Source organism: Muntiacus reevesi, chromosome 8 (genome assembly GCF_963930625.1).
Source record: "Muntiacus reevesi chromosome 8, mMunRee1.1, whole genome shotgun sequence".
In the NCBI taxonomy this organism is placed as follows: domain Eukaryota; kingdom Metazoa; phylum Chordata; class Mammalia; order Artiodactyla; family Cervidae; genus Muntiacus; species Muntiacus reevesi.
In genome coordinates, this window is record NC_089256.1 from 11,751,470 (window position 1) to 11,774,754 (window position 23,285).

Consider the following 23,285-nt stretch of genomic DNA (forward strand, 5'->3'; position numbering starts at 1 on the left):
TAAAAAAAAAAGAGACATTTTAGTGTTTTGTTGACTGAGTGTCATGAGCTATGTGATTTAAAACTCATACATCACATTCAATAACCTGCAAGTGAAGTGTTAATCAATTTTGTGTAAATTTACTTGGACAGTGGACACATATCATGTCTTGGAGACTCTGGGATAAGGAGTGGCCCTACTCACGGGATGAGAGAAAACCGAAGTTTTGTTGTTGGCCCAAGTCAGTCTTTATGAATAGTTGTTTAAATGAAGCCATCTGCACAAATGAGATACTCTTTTCTATAGCCACTATTGTCCTAAAGAGGATTAGGCGAGAAGCAGGGCAGTGCTATTAGAACTTAATCTTTTTTAAGTCAGAGACCTCAGTAAGCCAGGAGCCCAGGTCAACCTGGAGTCAGGAGTGAGGCTAAGATGGAAGGAGAATAATGTGTTTTATTTTTTATCTAATCATATGCCAACCAACTTTGATATACACCTTCTTTCCCATTAGACTATCAATTCTGAGAGCTCAGGAAAGAAGTCAAGGCCATGTATGAAAATGTCCAGTAACTACTCATAGACATAGTCACTCAGTTGTATCCAACTGTTTTCGACTCCATGGACTGTAGCATCAGGTTCCTCTGTCCATGGGACTATCCAGGCAAGAATACTTGAGTGGGTTGCCACGCCATCCCAGGGGATCTTCTCAACCCAGGGATCAAACCCAGGTCTCTTGCACTGCAGGCAGATTCCTTACCATCTGAGCCACCAGGGAAGCCTAAGAATACTGGAATGAGTAGCCTATCCCTCCTGCAGGGGATCTTCCTGACCCAGGAATTGAACCAGGGTCTCCCGCGTTGCAGGCAGATTCTTCACCTGCTGAACTACCAGGGAAGACAATATAGAGCTATCCAAAGTAGTGTTTTTTTTCAGTGGTGTGTGGATAAAGATTTTAAGGCTCATACTTGCTGTCTTTCTACACTAAGACTCTCACATAAGCATCCTCACACAACTTCTTTGAAAACAATGATGAATTTAATCAAACAACTTAATCTTTGGTGATTGACTCTGTGGAGGTTGACTTTAAGCAGATTTTTGAAATAATCAATGAGTGCTTGAACCAGGATGTTGAGTTTCTTTTTGATTTATTTGGTAAAATAGTGTGCACTGTATGTATGTATAGTGCTAGAAAAATATCCATCTTTGCAGATATTTCATGGTAATCCAAACAAATAAAGAACAAAGGGGTCAACGTGATTTTTTTGGACCCTTGGAGTCAAAGGTAACTTTTAACATTTAGTTCTTAAGTATTAAACTTGGCATAACTCCTTGATAATAAAACTTGATTAGTTGTTATCACAAATATGTATATTTGAACTTAGAAATACCATGTCTCATAAAGGGACTCAGAAAAAGGGAATATATCACTGAGTAGGTCATCTAGTCTAGACAATTCATCAAAAAAATGTATCCAGGGCCTCATGTGTTCCAGGCATTGCAATTAAAACAAAAAACAGGTTTCTTCCTTTGGGATTTGGGGCATAAGGTGTAAGGGGAACAGGTATTAGAAAGAAACAAGCAACTATATAGCATGGGCTGTGCTTGATCACTCAGTTGTATCTGACGTTTTGTAACACCATGGAGTATATATAGCCCACCAGGCTCTTCTGTCCTTGGAATTTTTCAGGCAAGAATACTGAAGCAGATTGCCATTTCCTACACTAGGGGATCTTCCAGACACAGGGGTCAAATCTACGTCTCTTCAATTTCCTGCATTGGCAGGTGCATTCTTTACCACTGTACCACATGGGAAGTCCATGTAGCAGGTCATGTGATGATAAAAACCAAGGAGAAATCAAAGCAGAGCAATGTAGATGAGAAGTTCCAAGTTCCAGGTTGTTTCAAGCTAAAGTTCACTATATGGGATGGAAGGGGGTGGGTTTCATTGACTGTGTGACATCTTAGCAGTGACCTGAAGAAAGTGCAGGAGAGAGTCAAGTGGATATCTGGAGGAAAAACATTCTGGGTAAAGGAAACAGCAAGTATAAATCCCTACGATTCCAGCATGCCTGGTGTAGTAGCAAGGAAGCTATGGCAGGGTGAATTAAGGGTGGGGGAGATGTGGGTGATGAGTCCGAGAGTCAGAGAGACAATGCAAGCCAGATTGTACGCTTGTTGGCTTTTGCTTTGAATAAAGTGGAGATTTAGATGCAAGGGAAGGACATGATGGAATTTACATAGTGTAAGGGTAGAGAATCAGTAATAAATGGGGGTTTTGTGGTGGTAGTAGTGCGTCATTGTGATATAATGGCTGGAGGTTTAGACACATGGTTAGAAAATCAAACTTGCAATCACAGCTCTCCCCTGGGACCTCAGGGAAACTTCATGTTTTCAGAATATCAGTTTCCTCAGCAATGAAACAAAGATGATGATATCAGTCACACCAAGCTTCTTTGAGAATTACCAGAGATGTGTCATATGTAAGTTATTTTAAGTGAAACACAGCCTTCTTTATGGTCCAACACTCACATCCATACATGACTACAATATATTACCACAAAGTCATTATTTCAATTAAAAATAAAGTAGTGAATGCTTCCCAGATGGTTCAGTGATAAAGAATCTGCCTGCTGATGTAGGAGATGTAAGAGATTATGTTCAACCCCTGGGTCTTGAAGATGCCCTGGAGGAGGAAATGGCAACCCACTCCAAAATTCTTTCCGGGAAAATCCCATGGACAGAGGAACCTAGTGGGCTACAGTCCATGGGGTCAAAAAGAATCAGTGACAACTTAGCAACTAAGCACATTTCAGTTCAATTTAGTTCAGTTTGATCAGTCATATCTGACTCTTTGCGACCCCATGGACTGCAGCACACTAGGCCTCCCTGTCCATCACCAACTCCTGGAGTTTACTCAAACTCATGTCCATCAAGCTGGTGATGCCATCCAACCATCTCATCCTCTGTTGTCCCCTTCTCCTCCCGCCCTCAATCTTTCCCAGCATCAGGGTCTTTTCAAATGAGTCAGTTCTTTGCATCAGGTGGCCAAAGTATTGGAGTTTCAGCTTCAGCATCAGTCCTTCCAATGAATATTCAGGACTGATTTCCTTTAGGATGGACTGGTTGAATCTCCTTGCAGTTCAAGGGACTCTCAAGAGTCTTCTCCAACACCACAGTTCAAAAGCATCAATTCTTCTGTGCTCAGCTTTCTTTATAGTCCAACTCTCATATCCATACATGACTACTGGAAAAATCACAGCTTTGACTAGATGGATATTTGTTGGTAAAGTAATGTCTCTACTTTTTAATATGCTGTTTAGATTGGTCATAGCTTTTCTTCCAAGGAACAAGCATCTTTTAATTTCATGGCTGCAGTCACCATCTGCAGTTATTTTAGAGCCGAAAAAAATATCCTCTCACTGTTTCCACTGTTTCCCCAACTATTTGCCATGAAGTGATAGGGCCAGATGCCATGATCTTAGTTTTCTGAATGTTGAGTTTTAAGCCAACTTTTTCACTCTCCTCTTTCACTTTCATCAAGAGGTTCCTTAGTTCTTCTTCACTTTCTGCCATAAGTGTGGTGTCATCTGCATGTCTGAGGATATTGATATTTCTCTGAGCAATCTTGATTCCAGCTTATGCTTTATCCAGCCCAGCATTTCTCATGATGTACTCTGCATATGAGTTAAGCATGGTGACAATATATAGCCTTGACATACTCCTTTCCCAATTTGGAACCAGTCTGTTTTTCCATGTCCATTTCTAACTGTTGCTTCCTGACCTGCATACAGATTTCTCAAGAGGCAGGTCAGGTGGTCTGGTATTCCCATCTCTTTCAGAATTTTCCACAGTTTATTGTGATCCACACAGTCAAACGTTTTGGTGTAGTCAATAAAGCAGAAATAGATGTTTTTCTGGAATTTCTTTGCTTTCTCTATCATCCAAATAATGTTGGCAATTTGACCTCTGGTTCGTCTGTCTTTTCTAAATCCAGCTTGAACATCTAGAGTTTCTTGGTTCATGTACTGTTGAAGCCTGGCTTGGAGAATTTTGAGCATTACTTTACTATCGTATGAGATGAGTGCAATTGTGTGGTAGTTTGAGCATTCTTTGGATTTGCCTTTCTTAGGCATTGGAATGAAAACTGACCTTTTCCAGTCCTGTGGCCACTGCTGACTTTTCCAAATTTGCTGGCATATTGAGTGCAGCACTTTCACAACTTCATCTTTTAGGATTTGCAAGAGCTCAACTGGAATTCCATCACATCCACTAGCTTTGTTCGTAATGATGCTTTCTAAGGCCCACTTGTCTTCACATTCCAGGATGTCTGGCTCTAGGTGAGTGATCACACCATCATGATTATCTGGGTCGTGAAGATCTTTTTTGTATAGTTCTTCTGTGTATTGTTGCCACCTCTTCTTAATATCTTCTGCTTCTATTAGGTCCATACCATTTCTGTCCTTTGTTGTGCCCATCTTTGCATGAAATATTCCCTTGGTATCTCTAATGTTCTTGAAGAGATCTCTAGTCTTTCCCATTCTATTGTTTTCCTCTATTTCTTTGCATTGATCACTGAAGAAGGCCTTCTTATCTCTCCTTGTTATTCTTTGGAACTCTGCATTCAAATGGGTATATCTTTCATTTTCTCCTTTGCCTTTTGCTTCTCTTCTATTCACAGCTATCTGTAAGGCCTGCTCAGACAACTTTTTTGCTTTTTTGCATTTCTTTTCCTTGGGGAATCTGAGCACAAGGATGAGTGAATGCAAAACTGTTAAGAATTCTCAAGAAGTGTGCAAAGATGAGTTGTTATAATGGGAAGAACAGCATGAATAATCCCTTCTTTCTCCAGTTTCTCTTGAGACTCATCTTCAGGGAGATGCCTGGTAGGCAGATAATCAAAGGGAGGATTTGAGCAATGGGTCCAGGATTCTTGAATTGAAAGGAGCAGTGTTTCATCTTTAAAAAAATTTTTAAAGACAAAACAATAAGCTAAGTTGAGATCAACCTGGGATTTGCCAAACTTTGTCCCTAGAAAAGAAGTAGAAGGAAAAGCTACTTGAAAAGGCAAGCATCCATCCATTCCTGCCCCTCCCCTTCCTCCTCCAAAATGACTGTTAGAATAAAACTAATACCTTTACTCTGCAGCCATGAAATTAAAAGACGCTTACTCCTTGGAAGGAAAGTTATGACCAACCTAGATAGCATATTAAAAAGCAGAAACATCATTTTGCCAACAAAGATCCATCTGGTTAAGGCTATGGTTTTTCCAGTGGTCATGTATGGATGTGAGAGTTGGACTGTGAAGAAAGCTGAGTGCTGAAAAATTGATGCTTTTGAACTGTGGTGTTGGACAAGACTCTTGAGAGTCCCCTGGACTGCAAGGAGATCCAACCAGTCCATTCTAAAGGAGATCAGTCTTGGGTGTTCACTGGAAGGACTGATGCTGAAGTTGAAACTCCAATACTTTGGCCACCTCATGCGAAGAGTTGACTTATTGGAAAAGACCCTGATGCTGGGAGGGATTAGGGGCAGAAGGAGAAAGGGTCGATAGAGGATGAGATCGCTGGATGGCATCACCAACTCGATGGACATGAGTTTGGGTAAACTCCGGGAGTTGGTGATGGACAGTGAGGCCTGGCGTGCTGCGATTCATGGGGTTGCAAAGAGTCAGACATGACTGAGCGACTGAACTGAACTGAACTGAATACCTTTACCTTCCCCATAGCCTCTATATGACCAGATGCCTGTTGCCTCCCTAGTCTCATTTTCCATCCTTTTTCTGCTTCTTTCATCTTTTTCTGGACATTCAAGACTTCTGTTCTCTGGAAGAAAGTTTATTCCTGACTCAACATTTTTGCTGCAACCCTTTCCTAGACCAGAACCACCATTACCCTTATGTCTAGATGGCACACACATTGTCATTCCTATCTCAGATTAAACATCAATTCCTCATGACCTCACTCTCTGAACTAGCTTACCCATTCCATCAGCAAATTCTGTTTCATCACCCCGATTGTCTCTTAATATTGTCATCACCTAGTATTTTTTTATGTAGAACTTATTTTTTAGTGTAGTTTTCAGTTCACTGCAGAATGAAGCAGGTCATCACCTAGTATATTTTGATATAGAACTAATTTCTTATTGTAGCTTTCAGTTCACTGCAAAATGGAGCAGGAGAAAAAGGGGGTTTCTTTATACCCCTACACACACACACACAAACACACACACACACACAGCCTCTCCCACCATGCACAGCCCAAGCTAAAGTGGTACATTTGTTACAGTCAATGAAGCAGTATTTACACATAGTTATCAACCAAAGTTCATAGTATACATTACAATTCACTTGGTGTTATGCATTCTATAGGTTTTGATAAATGTGTAATATCATTTATCTACCACTGTATTATCATACAAAATAGTTTCAGTGCCCTAAAAATCCTGTGTGCTCTACACATTCATCTCTACATCCTCCTAAACTCCTGACAGTCACTGATCTTTTTGTCTCCGGAATGTTGTAGTTTTGCCTTTTCCAGAATGTTGTAGAGTTGGAGTCATACAGTATATAGCCTTTTAATATTGGTTTCTTTCACTTAGCAATATGTACTTAAGTTTCTTCCATGTTCTTCTGGAAGGCTTGATGCTTCATTTCTTTTTAGTACTGAATAATATTCCATTGCCTTGATATACACTGGTGTATTTATCCATTTACCTACTGAAGGACATTTTGGTTGCTTACAGATTTTGGCAATTATAAATACAGCTGCTATAAATACTTGTGTGCACATTTTTGTGTGGTCACAAGTTTTCAGCTTGCTTGGGTAAACACCAAAGAGCATGATTTTTAAGTCATATGATAAGCCTATGCTTAATTTTGAAAGAAAACAACAAACTCTCTTCCAAAGTGTGTATTTCATTCTGCATTTCCACCATCAATGGATAAGATTTCCTGCTGCTCCAATCCTCACCAGCATTTGATGTTGTCAGGGTTTTGGAGTTTTGTGATTCTAAAAGGTGTATGGTGGTATCTCATTGATTAATTTGCAATTCCCTAATGATGCGTGATGTTGAATATCTTTTCGTATGTTCACTTGCCACCTGCATTTGCTAAGGTGTGTCTCCTTTGGTGAGATGTCTATTCAAATATCTTGCCCGTTTTTCCATCAGGTTGTTCATTTTATTATTGTTAAGTTGTAAGAGTTCTTTGTACATTTTGGATAATAGTCCTTTATCAGATATATCTTTTGCAAATATTTTCTTCCAGTGTGTGGCTTATCTTCTCATTCTCTTGACAATGTCTTTCTTCATGCAACAATTTTTGTGTCTAGTTATTTATGTTCATATTTTGTTTACCTCAACTAGAATATAATCTCCATGACAAAAGAGACTTTGTACCTCGCAGATAATAGCTAGTTAATAACTATGGTTGAAGAGAAACAGAGGGTATAAGTCAGAGGGTACAGAATTTCAGCTGCACAATATGAATAAGTTCTAGAAGTTTACCGTACAATGTAGAGCCAGTAGTAAGTAATACTGTATTACATACTTTAAAAATGTGCTATGAATGTGGTCTTGTCCTAAGTGATCTTAACACACATAAAAAATAATAATTATAAAGAGAACAATTGGAAACTTTTAGAGATAATAGATATATTGATGGCATAGATTGTAGTGATGGTTTCATGGATATATACTTAACACATCAAGTTGCATACATTAAATAAGTACATTTCTTTGTATGCCAAGCATACCCCCAATAAAGTGGTTTAAATAAATAAATCATGGTGGAATTATTTACAATAACCAGTTGTTTTCCACGCACTATAAAAGTGGACAAAAACCCTGAACAGACACTTCATTTAAAAAATACTCAATTCATTAGCTCTCAAAGAAATGTGGATAAAAACTACAGTGAGATAGCTTTGCATTCACCTATCAGGATGGCTAAAATATAAGATTAATCATACAAAGTGAGGGTGAGAATATGGTACAGCCATTTTGGAAAACTGTTTAGTAATATTTATTAAAAATATTCACACATCTTATATGAATTTCCACTTCTAAATATAAACCCAACATAAACATCTACATATCTTCACCCAGAGATGTATTGGAACATTCAGCGAAGCACTATTATTATAGCCAAAAGCTAGAAACAGTCTCAATGCATATCAACATGGATGAATTGGACAGTCACACAGTGGAACGCCACACAAGAAAGATAGTACAGTATGCAACAATGTGAATAAATCTCATAAAAATAATGTTAAGCAAAAGAAATCAGATACAAACAGAACAGAAGGAAAAATCCATCATGCCATAAGATTCCTTTTATATGTAATTCTAAACAGTCACAACTAACTTGCAATGTTAGAAGTCAGGATGGTGGTTACCCTTGGGGAGGGTTGGTTAGTGACAGAAACAGGGCTTGAGGGGGATTTTGGGGGGTTTTGGAAGTGCTCTCCTCCTTGAGCTGGGTTCTAATAACTCAGATAATATTCACTTAGCAAAATTCATTAAGCTCACACATAACTCATGCATTTGTCTATACCTGTATTATATGTTGGTTAAAAAATTATCTACAAATATATTTAACTATGCTGCCACTAATTACCACCTTTCATAGATGATTCAGAAGGCACCTTAGAATGTTCTGGGATATTCTGTCATTATCATGAACTAGGTTATTTAAGGATATCTAGGTTTTTAAGGACTTTCCTTAAATGTGTGTGTGTGTATGTGTGTGTGTGTGTGTGTGTGCTGGGACTGAGTACATCCCATTGAAACTCTAATATAACTCTAAACTTAATAACTCTTTTCAATTCCCCTAATGTATTTTTTAAATTATTGTATTTAATGTTTTTAGAGTAGGTCTTATAATGCAAATAATTAAAAATTCTAAAGGCATAGAAGGGTATTCTAGGAAGAGTCAATTTCCTTCCTAATCTTAAACTCAAGATACCAAATTTGCTACTTCAAGAACAAGTGCTACCAGTCTAATTTCTTGTGTGTCATTGCAGCTTGGGAATGCCTATACAATCACATATACACATGTAACAGTCAGTTCAGTTGCTCAGTCGTGTCCAACTGCTTGTGACCGAATGGACTGCAGCACGCCAGGCCCCCCTGTCCATCACCAACTCCTGGAGTTTACTCAAACTCATGTCAATTGAGTCAGTGATGCCATCCAACCATCTCATCCTCTGTTGTCCCCTTCTCCTCTACCTTCAATCTTTCCCAGCATCAGGGTCTTTTCAAATGAGTCAGTTCTTTGCATCCGATGGCCAAAGTATTAGAGTTTCAGCTTCAGCATCAGTCCTTCCAATGAATATTCAGGACTGATTTCCTTTAGGATGGACTGGTTGAATCTCCTTGCAGTTCAAGGGACTCTTAAGAGTCTTCTCCAACACTATAGTTCAAAACCATCAATTTTTCTGTGCTCAACTTTCTTTATAGTCCAACTCTCACATCCACACATGACTACTAGAAAAACCATAGATCTGCTTTATTTTCTTTTTTTTTTTTTTTTGCTTTATTTTCTTAAGTGGTTGCATAATATTCAATTGAATGTGATATACCCTAATTTATTAACTAGATCCCAATTGATGAATGCCTGAATTATTTCCAATCTTTTGCTATGTAAACAACATTGCAATGATTACCTAGTGTTTGCTATATGCTGTGGTTGTATATATGCAGGATATTTGGTGAATAGATTTCCAGAACTAGAATTGCTGGATCAATTAATTTGTATTATTAATCAACATTATCAAATTGTCCTCCATAAGGGTTGAATCAAGTTTTGCTCTCACAGGAAACATAACTATACTCCCACTAGAGACTCATTAGCACAATGGGCTATTAAACTTTTAAATCTCTACAGATCAGATAAGGAAATAATAGTGCAATAATTTGAATTTCTCTTGTCAGGAGTGAGATTGTGCCTCCTTAGACATTTAAGAGCCATTTGTACATCCCTTTCTATGAACTCTTTATATCTTTTGCCCATTGTTTTCTAAATTTAACTTTCCTTTTCTATTGAATTGTATGAGTCCATATAATAATGAGGGCTTCCCTGGTGGCTCAGACCATAAAGAATTCACCTGCAATGCAGGAGACCTGGGTTCGATCCCTGAACTGGGAAGATCCCCTGGAGAAGGACATGGCAACCCACTCCAGTACTCTTGCCTGAAAAATCCCCATGAACAGAGGAGCCTGAGAAGCTACAATCCATGAGGTTGCAAAGAGGCAGACATAACTGAGTGACTAACACAGCAGCACATACATTAAGGAAGTTCTTTTTTTCAGTAGATTGACCACAGATATTTTCACAATTTATCATTTGTCTTTTGCTTTTATTTTTTTATAGAAGTTTTTTGTTTTTATGCAGTTGGATTTATCAATCTTTTATTTTATGGATTCTAGACTCAATGTTAAATTTGAAAGATTGTTTCCACCAAAGAATGTTCAAACTACTGAACAATTGCACTCATCTCATACGTTAGCAAACTATTGCTCAAAATTCTCCAAGCCAGGCTTCAACAGTACATGAACCAAGAACTTCCAGATGTTCAAGTTGAATTTAGAAAAGGCAGAAGAACCAGAGATCAAATTGCCAACATCCATTGGATCATCGAAAAAGCAAGAGAGTTCCAGAAAAACATCTATCTCTGCTTTATTGATTATGCCAAAGCGTTTGACTGTGTAGATTATAACAAATTGTGGAAAATTCTTCAAGAGATGGGAATACCAGACCATCTGACCTGCCTCCTGAGAAATCTATATGCAAGTCAAGAAGCAACAGTTAGAACTGGACATGGAACAACAGACTGGCTCCAAATTGGGAAAGGAGTATGTCAAGGCTGTATATTGTCACCCTGCTTATTTAACTTATATGCAGAGGACATCATGAGAAACACTGGGCTGGAAGAAGCACAAGCTGGAATCAAGATTGCTGGGAGAAATATCAATAACCTCAGATATGCAGATGACACCCTCCTTATGGCAGAAAGTAAAGAGGAACTGAAGCTCCTCTTGATGAAAGTGAAAGAGGAAAGTGAAAAGGCAGGCTTAAAACTCAACATTCAGAAAACGAAGATCATGGCATCTGGTCCCATCACTTCATGGCAAATAGGTGGGGTAACAATGGAAACAGTGACAGACTTTATTTTGGGGGACTCCAAAATCACTGCAGATGGTGACTGCAGCCATGAAATTAAAAGACGTTTGCTCCTTGGAAGAAAATCTATGACCAACCTAGACAGCCTATTAAAAAGCAGAGACATTGCTTTGCTGACAAGGGTCCATCTAGGCAAAGCTATGGTTTTTCCAGTAGTCATGTATGGATGTGAGAGTTGGACTATAAAGAAGGCTGAGTGCTGAAGAATTATTGCTTTTGAACTGTGGTATTGGAGAAGACTCTTGGGAGTCTCTTGGACAGCAAGGAGATCAAATCAGTCAATCCTAAAGGAAATCAGTCCTGAATATTCATTGGAAGGACTGATGCTGAAGCTGAAACTCCAATACTTTGGCCACCTGCTGTGAAGAACTGACTCATTTGAAAAGACCCTGCTGCTGGGAAAGATTGAGGCAGGAGGAGAACGGGATGCAGAGGATGAGATGGTTGGATGACATCACCAGCTTGATGAACATGAGTCTGAGTAAACTCCAGGAGTTGGTGATGAACAGGGAGGCCTGGCATGCTGCAGTCATGTGGTCACAAAGAGTTGGACACGACTGAGCAACTGAACTGAACTGAACTGTTCCCACCACAATGAATGTTTAGGTTATCTACTAATTCTCCTATATTTTAACTGTGTATTTTTATAGTTTCATTCTCATGCTCAAGATTTCATTCATCTGGAATTAATTTTGATAAGAAGTATGAAGTAGAAATCCAGCTAATTTTTTCATAAGATTTCCTGGGTTTTACGATACCATTCTTTGAATTACTATTTTTCTCTAACTAGTTGGCTCACTATGTTTACCAAATACTTAAACTTCTACATGTATTTGCATCTCTTCCTATATGACCAGTATGTTTTAATTATCGTAATTAAAATACATCTGACTGTTTTGCTGTGATTATAGCATTCCTTCAGGTTTATGGGAGAGATCTATTTTTATTTGTTTGATATGAATGTTAGAGGCAGTTTGTCTACTCCCAGAGAAAAAAATTTATTGATACTTTGATCGATATAGATTACATTCAAGATTATCTTTGGGAGAAATGGTTTTATAATTATTGATTCTGATTAAATAATAATATGATATTATATGTTTGATATGGTATCTTTTTATATTGATATCTCTTTCTATTTAATATTTTCTTTGTTTTGATCTTGCACACTTTCCTCTTTTATTCCTAGACACGTTTACTTTTTTTAATGTTATTATAAAGTGGGGCCTGTTACCTCATCGTATTCTATGTAGTTGTAGTTTGAATATATCATGACTTTTGATTTCTGGATACTAATTTTCTGCCCAACAGCTTCACTTAATTTTTTTTGTTATTTATAGTCATTTTACTGCAGATTCTTTAATCTTTTAGATAAAAGAAATATATCTGTAATAATGATTATTTTATTTAGAATTTTATATTTAGAAATTTTTCCTTTTGGCCATCATCAAAGAGACAATAGATTTATTTTTTTTTTTAATTTTTTTTTTATTAGTTGGAGGCTAATTACTTCACAACATTTCAGTGGGTTTTGTCATACATTGACATGAATCAGCCATAGAGTTACACGTATTCCCCATCCCGATCCCCCCTCCCACCTCCTTCTCCACACGATTCCTCTGGGTCCTCCCAGGGCACCAGGCCCGAGCACTTGTCTCATGCATCCCACCTGGGCTGGTGATCTGTTTCACCATAGATAATATACATGCTGTTCTTTCAAAACATTGCACCCTCACCTTCTTCCACAGAATTCAAAAGTCTGTTCTGTACTTCTGTGTCTCTTTTTCTGTTTTGCATATAGGGTTATCATTACCATCTTTCTAAATTCCATATAAATATGTGTTAGTATGCTGTAATGTTCTTTATCTTTCTGGCTTACTTCACTCTGTATAATGGGCTCTAGTTTCATCCATCTCATTAGAACTGATTCAAATGAATTCTTTTTAATGGCTGAATAATATTCCATGGTGTATATGTACCACAGCTTCCTTATCCATTCGTCTGCTGATGGGCATCTAGGTTGCTTCCATGTCCTGGCTATTATAAACAGTGCTGCGATGAACATTGGGGTGCACGTGTCTCTTTCAGATCTGGTTTCCTCGGTGTGTATGCCCAGAAGTGGGATTGCTGGGTGATATGGCAGTTCTATTTCCAGTTTTTTAAGAAATCTCCACACTGTTTTCCATAGTGGCTGTACTAGTTTGCATTCCCACCAACAGTGTAAGAGGGTTCCCTTTTCTCCACACCCTCTCCAGCATTTATTGCTTGTAGACTTTTGGATAGCAGCCATCCTGACTGGCGTGTAATGGTAGCTCATTGTGGTTTTGATTTGCATTTCTCTGATAATGAGTGATGTTGAGCATCTTTTCATGTGTTTGTTAGCCATCTGTATGTCTTCTTTGGAGAAATGTCTGTTCAGTTCTTTGGCCCATTTTTTGATTGGGTCATTTATTTTTCTGGAATTGAGCTTCAGGAGTTGCTTGTATATTTTTGAGATTAATCCTTTATCTGTTTCTTCATTTGCTATTATTTTCTCCAAATCTGAGGGCTGTCTTTTCACCTTACTTATAGTCTCCTTTGCAGTGCAGAAGCTTTTAAGTTTCATTAGGTCCCATTTGTTTAGTTTTGCTTTTATTTCCAATATTCTGGGAGGTGGATCACAGAGGATCTTGCTGAGATTAATGTCGGAGAGTGTTTTGCCTATGTTCTCCTCTAGGAGTTTTATAGTTTCTTGTCTTACATTTAGATCTTTAATCCATTTTGAGTTTATTTTTATGTATGGTGTTGGAAAGTGTTCGAGTTTCATTCTTTTACAAGTGGTTGACCAGTTTTCCCAGCACCACTTGTTAAAGAGGTTGTCTTTTTTCCATTGTATATCCTTGCCTCCTTTGTCAAAGATAAGGTGTCCATATGTTCGTAGATTTATCTCTGGGCTTTCTATTCTGTTCCATTGATCTATATTTCTGTCTTTGTGCCAGTACCATACTGTCTTGATGACTGTGGCTTTGTAGTAGAGTCTGAAGTCAGGTAGGTTGATTCCTCCAGTTCTATTTTTCTTTCTCAAGTTTACTTTGGCTATTTGAGGTTTTTTGTATTTCCATACAAATTGTGAAATTATTTGTTCTAGTTCTGTAAAAAATACCGTTGGTAGCTTGATAGGGATTGCACTGAATCTATAGATTGCTTTGGGTAGTATAGTGTTTTTGACAATATTGATTCTTCCAATGCATGAACACGGTATGTTTCTCCATCTGTTTGTGTCCTCCTTGATTTCTTTCATCACTGTTTTATAGTTTTCTATGTATAGGTCTTTTGTTTCTTTAGGTAGATGTACTCCTAAGTATTTTATTCTTTTTGTTGCAATGGTGAATGGTATTGTTTCCTTAATTTCTCTTTCTGTTTTTTCATTGTTAGTATATAGGAATGCAAGGGATTTCTGAGTGTTAATCTTATATCCTGCAACTTTACTATATTCATTGATTAGCTCTAGTAATTTTCTGGAAGAGTCTTTAGGGTTTTCTATGTAGAGGATCATGTCATCTGCAAACAGCGAGAGTTTCACTTCTTCTTTTCCTATCTGGATTCATTTTACTTCTTTTTCTGCTCTGATTGCTGTGGCCAAAACTTCCAACACTATGTTGAATAGTAGTGGTGAGAGTGGGCACCCTTGTCTTGTTCCTGATTTCAGGGGAAATGTTTTCAATTTTTCACCATTGAGGGTGATGCTTGCTGTGGGTTTGTCATATATAGCTTTTATTATGTTGAGGTATGTTCCTTCTATTCCTGCTTTCTGGAGAGTTTTAATCATAAATGAGTGTTGAATTTTGTCAAAGGCTTTCTCTGCATCTATTGAGATAATCACATGGTTTTTATCTTTCAATTTGTTAATGTGGTGTATTACATTGATTGATTTGTGGATATTAAAGAATCCTTGCATTCCTGGGATAAAGCCCACTTGGTCATGGTGTATGATTTTTTTAATATGTTGTTGGATTCTGTTTGCTAGAATTTTGTTAAGGATTTTTGCATCTATGTTCATCAGTGATATTGGCCTGTAGTTTTCTTTTTTTGTGGCATCTTTGTCTGGTTTTGGAATTAGGGTGATGGTGGCCTCATAGAATGAGTTTGGAAGTTTACCCTCATCTGCAGTTTTCTGGAAGAGTTTGAGTAAGATAGGTGTTAGTTCTTCTCTAAATTTTTGGTAGAATTCAGCTGTGAAGCCATCTGGTCCTGGACTCTTGTTTGCTGGAAGATTTTTTATTACAGTTTCGATTTCCTTGCTTGTGATGGTTCTGTTAAGATCTTCTATTTCTTCCTGGTTCAGTTTTGGAAAGTTATACTTTTCTAAGAATTTGTCCATTTCATCCAAGTTGTCCATTTTATTGGCATAGAGCTGCTGGTAGTAGTCTCTTATGATCCTTTATATTTCAGTGTTGTCTGTTGTGATCTCTCCATTTTCATTTCTTATTTTGTTAATTTGGTTCTTCTTCTCTTCGTTTCTTAATGAGTCTTGCTAATGGTTTGTCAATTTTGTTTATTTTTTCAAAAAACCAGCTTTTAGCTTTGTTGATTTTTGCTATGGTCTCTTTAGTTTCTTTTGCATTTATTTCTGCCCTAATTTTTAAGATTTCTTTCCTTCTGCTAACCCAGGGGTTCTTCATTTCTTCCTTCTCTAATTGCTTTAGGTGTAGAGTTAGCTTATTTATTTGGCTTTTTTCTTGTTTCTTGATGTAAGCCTGTAATGCTATGAACCTTCCCCTTAGCACTGCTTTTACAGTGTCCCATAGGTTTTGGGTTGTTGTGCTTTCATTTTCATTCATTTCTATACATATTTTGATTTTTTTTTATTTCCTCTATGATTTGTTGGTTATTCAGAAGCATGTTATTTAGCCTCCAAATGTTTGAATTTTTAACAATTTTTTCCCTGTAATTGAGATCTAATCTTACTGCACTGTGGTCAGAAAAGATGACTGGAATGATTTCAATTTTTCTGAATTTTCCAAGACCAGATTTATGACCCAGGATGTGATCTATTCTGGAGAAGGTTCCGTGTGCACTTGAGAAAAAGGTGAAATTGATTGTTTTGGGGTGAAATGTCCTATAGATATCAATTAGGTCTAGCTGGTCCATTGTGTCATTTAAGGTTTGTGTTTCCTTGTTAATTTTCTGTTTAGTTGATCTATCCATAGTTGTGAGTGGGGTATTAAAGTCTCGCACTATTATTGTGTTACTATTAATTTCCTCTTTCATACTCGTTAGCGTTTGTCTTACATATTGCAGTGCTCCTATGTTGGGTGCATATATATTTATAATTGTTATATCTTCTTCTTGGATTGATCCTTTGATCATTATGTAGTGTTCGTCTTTGTCTCTTTTCACATCCTTTATTTGAATGTCTATTTTATCTGATATGAGTATTGCGACTCCTGCTTTCTTTTGGTCTCCGTTTGCGTGAAATATTTTTTTCCAGCCCTTCACTTTTAGTCTGTATGTGTGTCTTGTTTTGAGGTGGGTCTCTTGTAGACAGCATATATAGGGGTCTTGTTTTTATATCCATTCAGCCAACCTTTGTCTTTTAGTTGGGGCATTCAACCCATTTACATTTAAGGTAATTATTGATAGGTGTGGTCCCGTTGCCATTTACTTTGTTGTTTTGGGTTCACGTTTATAAAAACTTTCTGCATTTCCTGTCTAAAGAAGATCCTTTAGCATTTGTTGAAGAGCTGGTTTGGTGGTGCTGAATTCTCTCAGCTTTTGCTTGTCTGTAAAGCTTTTGAATTCTCCTTCATATCTGAATGAGATCCTTGCTGGGTACAGTAATCTAGGTTGTAGGTTATTCTCTTTCATTACTTTCAGTATGTCCTTCCATTCCCTTCTGGCCTGAAGGGTTTCTATTGATAGATCAGCTGTTATCCTTATGGGAATCCCTTTGTGTGTTATCTGTTGTTTCTCCCTTGCTGCTTTTAATATTTGTTCTTTGTGTTTGATCTTTGTTAATTTGATTAATATGTGTCTTGGGGTGTTTCGCCTTGAGTTTATCCTGTTTGGGACTCCCTGGGTTTCTTGGACTTGGGTGGCTATTTCCTTCCCCATTTTAGGGAAGTTTTCAGCTATTATCTCCTCGAGTATTTTCTCATGGCCTTTCTTTTTGTCTTCTTCTTCTGGGACTCCTAGGATTCGAATGTTGGGGCGTTTCACATTGTCCCAGAGGTCCCTGAGGTTGTCCTCATTTCTTTTGATCCTTTTTTCTTTTTTCCTCTCTGCTTCATTTATTTCCACCATTTTATCTTCTGCCTCACTTATCCTATCTTCTGTCTCCGTTATTCTACTCTTGGTTCCCTCCAGAGTGTTTTTGATCTCATTCATTGAATTATTCATTTTTAATTGACTCTTTTTTATTTCTTCTAGGTCTTTATTCAACATTTCTTGTATTTTTTCAATCTTTGTCTCCAGGCTATTTATCTGTAACTCCATTTTGTTTTCAAGATTTTGGATAATTTTTATTATCATTATTCTAAATTCTTTTTCAGGTAGATTCCCTATCTCCTCCTCTTTTGTTTGACTTGGTGGTCACTTGTCATGTTCCTTTACCTGTTGGGTATTTCTCTGCCTTTTCATCTTGTTTAGATTGCTGTGTCTGGAATGGGCTTTCTGTATTCTGGAGGTCTGTGGTTCCTTTTTATTGTGGAGGTTTTACCCAGTGGGTGGTGTTGGATGATTGGCTTGTCAAGGATTCCTGGTTAGGGAAGCTTGCGTCAGTGTTCTGGTGCATAGAACTTGATTTCTTCTCTCTGGAGAGCAATGGAGTGTCCAGTAATGAGTTTTGAGATGGGTCTATGTGTTAGGTGTGACCTTGGGCAGCCTGTATGTTGACATTCAGGGTTATGTTCCTGCGTTGCTGGGGAATTTGCGTGGTATGTCTTGCTCTATAACTTGTTGGCTCTTGGGTGGTGGTTGGTTTCAGTGTAGGTATGGAGGCTTTTGGACGGTCTCTTATTACTTAAAGTTCCATGTAGTCAGGAGTTTTCTGGTGTTCTCAGGTTTTGGGCTTAAGCCTCCTGCCTCTAGATTTCAGTTTTATTCTTCCAGTAGTCTCAGGACTTCTCCAACTATACAGCACTGATAATAAAACTTCTAGATTAATGGCAAAAAGATTCCCCCTCATTAGGGACTCCCAGAGAGGTTCACAGAGTTACATGAAGAAGAGAGGGGGGAGGGATAGAGATGAGCATGAGGAGAAACAGGGGGACTCAAGAGGAGAGAGACATATCTACACAGTTGTCTGTTCCCAGAGTGTTCTCTGTAGCCCAGACACCCACAAAGATTCACAGGATTGGATTGGGAAGAGAAGGGGAAAGGAGGAAACAGAGGTGTTCTGAGGTAGAAAACAGAGAGTCAAGATTGGGAGAGAATAATCAACACACTCCTGAATAAAAATGGGAACTGAATACTGGATTCTTAAATGTTCACAATTTATATCATATACTGAGAAACAAAAATTAAAAATCTAGAGTAGAGGTTAGAGTCTTAAAAATACTATATTAAAAACAATAACCAAAACACACACAAAAAAATTTTAGAAATATATATGAAGTTCAGTTTCAAAATAGGGCTTCTCTTTTTTTTTTTTTTGTAAGGTTATAGTGTATTGAAAATGAAAATTAAGGAGTAGTAGAGGAGTACTAGAGGACTTTAAAAGAAATAAGAGAAAAAGAAAAATAGAAAATAGAAGAGAAAAAGAAAATAAAAGAAGAAAAAAGAGAAAAGAAAAAGGAAAAAAAGAAAGAAAGGAAAAAAAATTCCCCTAATTAAAAAAATCATAAAAAGCTATGAAAATGAAAGTTAAGGAGTAATGGGGGAGTAATAGGGAATTTTAAAGGAAAATAAAAGCGAAAAAATAAAAAATATTTTTTTTTCTTACTTAAAAAAAAAAAAGTAAAAGTATATCTAGGAATTTCTCTGGAGCTGTTGCCGTCAGTGTGGGTTTGGCTCAGTTTCAGATAGCTCCTCGTTCCAGCTTACACTTCTCGATATCTACAGGCCCCTTCTGCTGTAGTTGGTGTTTTCTACAGGGATTTTAATCTGTTGCACCGTCCCTTCTGAAGCGGTTCCCTTTGTTTATTTGGCTTCTGTTTGCCGGTCTCTTCAGGCTCTCATTTCCGCCCTGGCACCGGCGGGTGGAGGTGGACTCTTATTCAGGTAGCTAGTTCCGTCGCGCTGTGGGGAGGGGCTGGCGCTGCGGGGAGGGGCTGGCGCTGCTCAGACTCCCGGCTGCTCTATATGGAGCGCGCCCGCGCTGCGCGCGGTTCCAGCCCTCGGGTGTTCCACAAAAGCGCGGAGCAAAAAGCTGCGCCTGCTCTTTGTGCCTTCCCCATCAGAGCGGTCCAGGCAGCCAGGGGCTTGACAGGCACACTCTCCCCGGGTGCGCGCGCCCACTCCCTTCCGCGGTCCCAGTCTCAGATTCCGCCAGCGCCAGTCCGGTGCGTGCGCCTTCTGTCCTCCGCATCCCCAGCCCCAGTCCCCGCCCGCGCAGGTCGGGTGCCTGCGACCTGTGTCTCGTCGCGACCCTCCCGGCGGATGTCGACCATCCAGAATCTCGGTCCCTTTGTTCTGAGAATGGCCGGCAGTGTGTTCGGGCCAGTTAATTTTCTCTCTCTCTTTTGCTCTCCCACAGTTCAAGTTGGCAACTCACAAAAGCTCCTTCCGCCATCCTGACTGGCGTGTAATGGTACCTCATTGTGGTTTTGATTTGCATTTCTCTGATAATGAGTGATGTTGAGCATCTTTTCATGTGTTTGTTAGCCATCTGTATGTCTTCTTTGGAGAAATGTCTGTTTAGTTCTTTGGTCCATTTTTTGATTGGGTCGTTTATTTTTCTGGAATTGAGCTTCAGGATGGCTGCTATCCAAAAGTCTACAAGCAATAAATGCTGGAGAGGGTGTGGAGAAAAGGGAACCTTCTTACACTGTTGGTGGGAATGCAAACTAGTACAGCCACTATGGAAAACAGTGTGGAGATTTCTTAAAAAACTGGAAATAGAACTGCCATATGACCCAGCAATACCACTTCTGGGCATACACACTGAGGAAACCAGATCTGTAGGAGACACGTGCACCCCAATGTTCATCACAGCACTGTTTATAATAGCCAGGACATGGAAGCAACCTAGATGCCCATCAGCAGATGAATGGATAAGGAAGCTGTGGTACATATACACCATGGAATATTATTCAGCCGTTCAAAAGAATTCATTTGAATCAGTTCTAATGAGATGGATTAAACTGGAGCCCATTATACAGAGTGAAGTAAGCCAGAAAGATAAAGAACATTACAGTATACTAACACATATATATGAATTTAGATAGATGGTAGTGATAACCCTATATGCAAAACAGAAAAAGAGACACAGAAGTACAGAACAGACTTTTGGACTCTGGGGGAGAAGGTGAGGGTGGGATGTTTTGAAAGAACAGCATGTATATTATCTATGGTGAAACAGACCACCAGCCCAGGTGGGATGCATGAGTCAAGTGCTCGGGCCTGGTGCACTGGGAAGACCCTGAGGAGTAGGGTGGAGAGGGAGATGGGAGGGGGATTGGGATGGGGAATATGTGTAACTCTATGGCTGATTCATGTCAATGTATGACAAAACCCACTGAAATGTTGTGAAGTGATTGGCCTCTGACTAATAAAATGATATTTAAAAAAAAAAAAAGCTCCTTCCGATTGTCCTCCGGGCACTCAGGCCCGGACCCTACCCCAAGCAATGCCGCCCGCTCCTCTCCGTTCCGCCCCCACTTGCTGGTGGCGGATGCGGGTGTCTGGAGTACTTTTCTGCTGGGAGTTGCATTTAGGCTCACAATCTGTAGGTTTTATTTATTGTTTCCCTCCGAGATTCAAACACTTCCCCCAGGCCCGCCAATGCGAGGGTTTCCCGGTGTCTGGAAACGTCCCTTATTAAGACTCCCTTCCCGGGACGGATCTCCGTCCTTAGCTCTTTTGTCTCACTTTTTATCTTTTATATTTTGTCCTACCTCCTTTCGAAGACAATGGGCTGCTTTTCTGGGTGCCTGATGACCTCAGCTACCGATCAGAAGTTGTTTTGTGAAGTTTGCTCTGCGTTCAGTTATTCTTTTGATGAATTTGTAGGAGAGAAAGTGGTCTCCCCGTCCTACTCCTCCGCCATCTTGGCTCCTCCGAGACAATAGATTTAAAAATGCTATCATGGATGCAGCAAAGAGGGAACCCTTATGCACTACTGATGTGATTGTAAGTTGGTTCAGTCACTATGAAGGGTCCTCAAAAAGTTAAAAATTGAGTTATCTTATGATCCAGCAACTTCACCTCTTGGAATATATCTAAAGAAAACAAAAACACTAACTCAGAAAGATACCTGCACCCCCATGTTCACTGCAGCATTATTTATAATAGCCGAGATATTTGTTGTTGTTTAGTTGCTAAGTCATGTCCAACTCTGAAACCCCATGAACTGTAGCCAAGATATGGAGACAACCTAAGCAACCAAAGTGTCTACTGATAGATTAACAGATAAAGTGAAGAACTTGTGGTATATTTGTGGTATGGATATATATATAGAAATATATTCATTTATATAAACATACTCATTTATATGTTTGTATATTATATTTATATTATATATTTCTAGAAAATGAATATATATATGCTTATATATAAATAAATGAAGATATATATTAATGAATTTATCTTTGTATATAAATATGTCAAGTGAAGTGAAAGTGCAAGTTGTTCAGTCATGTCCAACTCTTTGTGACCCCATAGACTATACATTCTGTGGAAATCTCCAGGCCAGAATACTGGAGTGGGTAGCCTTTCCCTTCTCCAGCGGATCTTCCCTACCCAGAAATCTAACTGGGGTCTCCTGCATTGCAGGCAGATTCTTAACCAACTGAGCTATCAGGGAATGTATTTATATATAAAAGAATATATATGAATATATAAATATATATGATTTTTACATATACTTATAATTGAGACATAAAAGACAAGGAATCCTACCATTTATTACAACATCCATTGTAGTAGGAAAACAAAATGGTTCAGCCACTTTGGGAGCCAGATGGCAGTTAGTTTTAAACAAACTTTATATATGATCCAGCTGTCCAACTAGTAGGTATTTATTAAAAGAAATGAAAACTTATGTTTATGCAAAACCTTGGACACAAATATTTATGGCAGCTTTATTCGTAATTGCCAGAACTCTTGACTGCTCCTTCTCCATGAGTAAAGGGTTATTGTTTTACCGCCCACCCCCACCCACCAGCTACAATGGATTTTCACCTTGAGGCAGGTAGGAAAGATTCAGGTTGGCTTTGTACACTTCCCACAGCAGCAGCCACTCCTCTCTTCCAGCTTGCACCTCCAAGGGAAACTCTCTCCCACCTCTTGCCCTGTTTTTCTTTGGTTTTGTGTATATGTGAGACCCTGTGGAGGTTGGTGGAGAATGGCTTGTGAGTGTGAGTTCCATTCATATTTGTAGTTCCTAGGGATTCTGTATCATCACGTAGCTCACACTCGGCCTTCACTTGAATTCTTTTCACCTTCTTGGATGGTTCCTGGTGTCCCTTCCTCCCACTCTCTGACAGAGATGACCCAGTGTTCATGTCTCTTTCTCCTTGGATGGGCCCATTGGTATCTGAATTTGTGGATACTTTTTGCCCTGGGATCTCAATTCTCTGTTGGGTTAAATAAAAGCTATGATCTTGTGGTTTATTTTATGGTTTATTTTTACTTTTTTGAGCTAGTCATGCAGGAAAGATACACAATTTAACTTTGTACATTCAGTGCAGTAGTGAAACTCTGACTGCAGATGTTTTTAATCAATCAAAAAGCTACAGTTGTCTCTAAGAAAACACTTATGGTCTGTTTTTTTCATTGTTTTTGTTTCTTAAAATACAGAGAAAGCTTCTTGACTAGAGTTACCTGCATCAATTTCAATACTATTATATTTATAGCTCATTTATTTTGAAAATATTTGATCTAGAATAAGAATTTATTGCAATCACAGCTTTTCTTGCTGACTGTCATATCATTTTACCTTTTGAAGACTATGAAAGTATAGAAGAACACTTTTTAAATGAATGCTCTT

The 23,285-nt window shown here is 38.5% G+C and overlaps 1 long non-coding RNA gene across 1 annotated transcript in view; it reads right to left on the reverse strand.

The window, feature by feature from the left end:
- Window positions 1-21,341, reverse strand: part of LOC136173697 (uncharacterized) — a 442,261-nt gene extending 420,920 nt beyond the window's left edge. Inside the window, exon 1 of the long non-coding RNA XR_010664266.1 lies at window positions 21,193-21,341. This is a non-coding gene — a long non-coding RNA (uncharacterized lncRNA). The remainder of the gene's footprint in view (window positions 1-21,192) is intronic.
- Window positions 21,342-23,285: the final 1,944 nt, after the last annotated feature.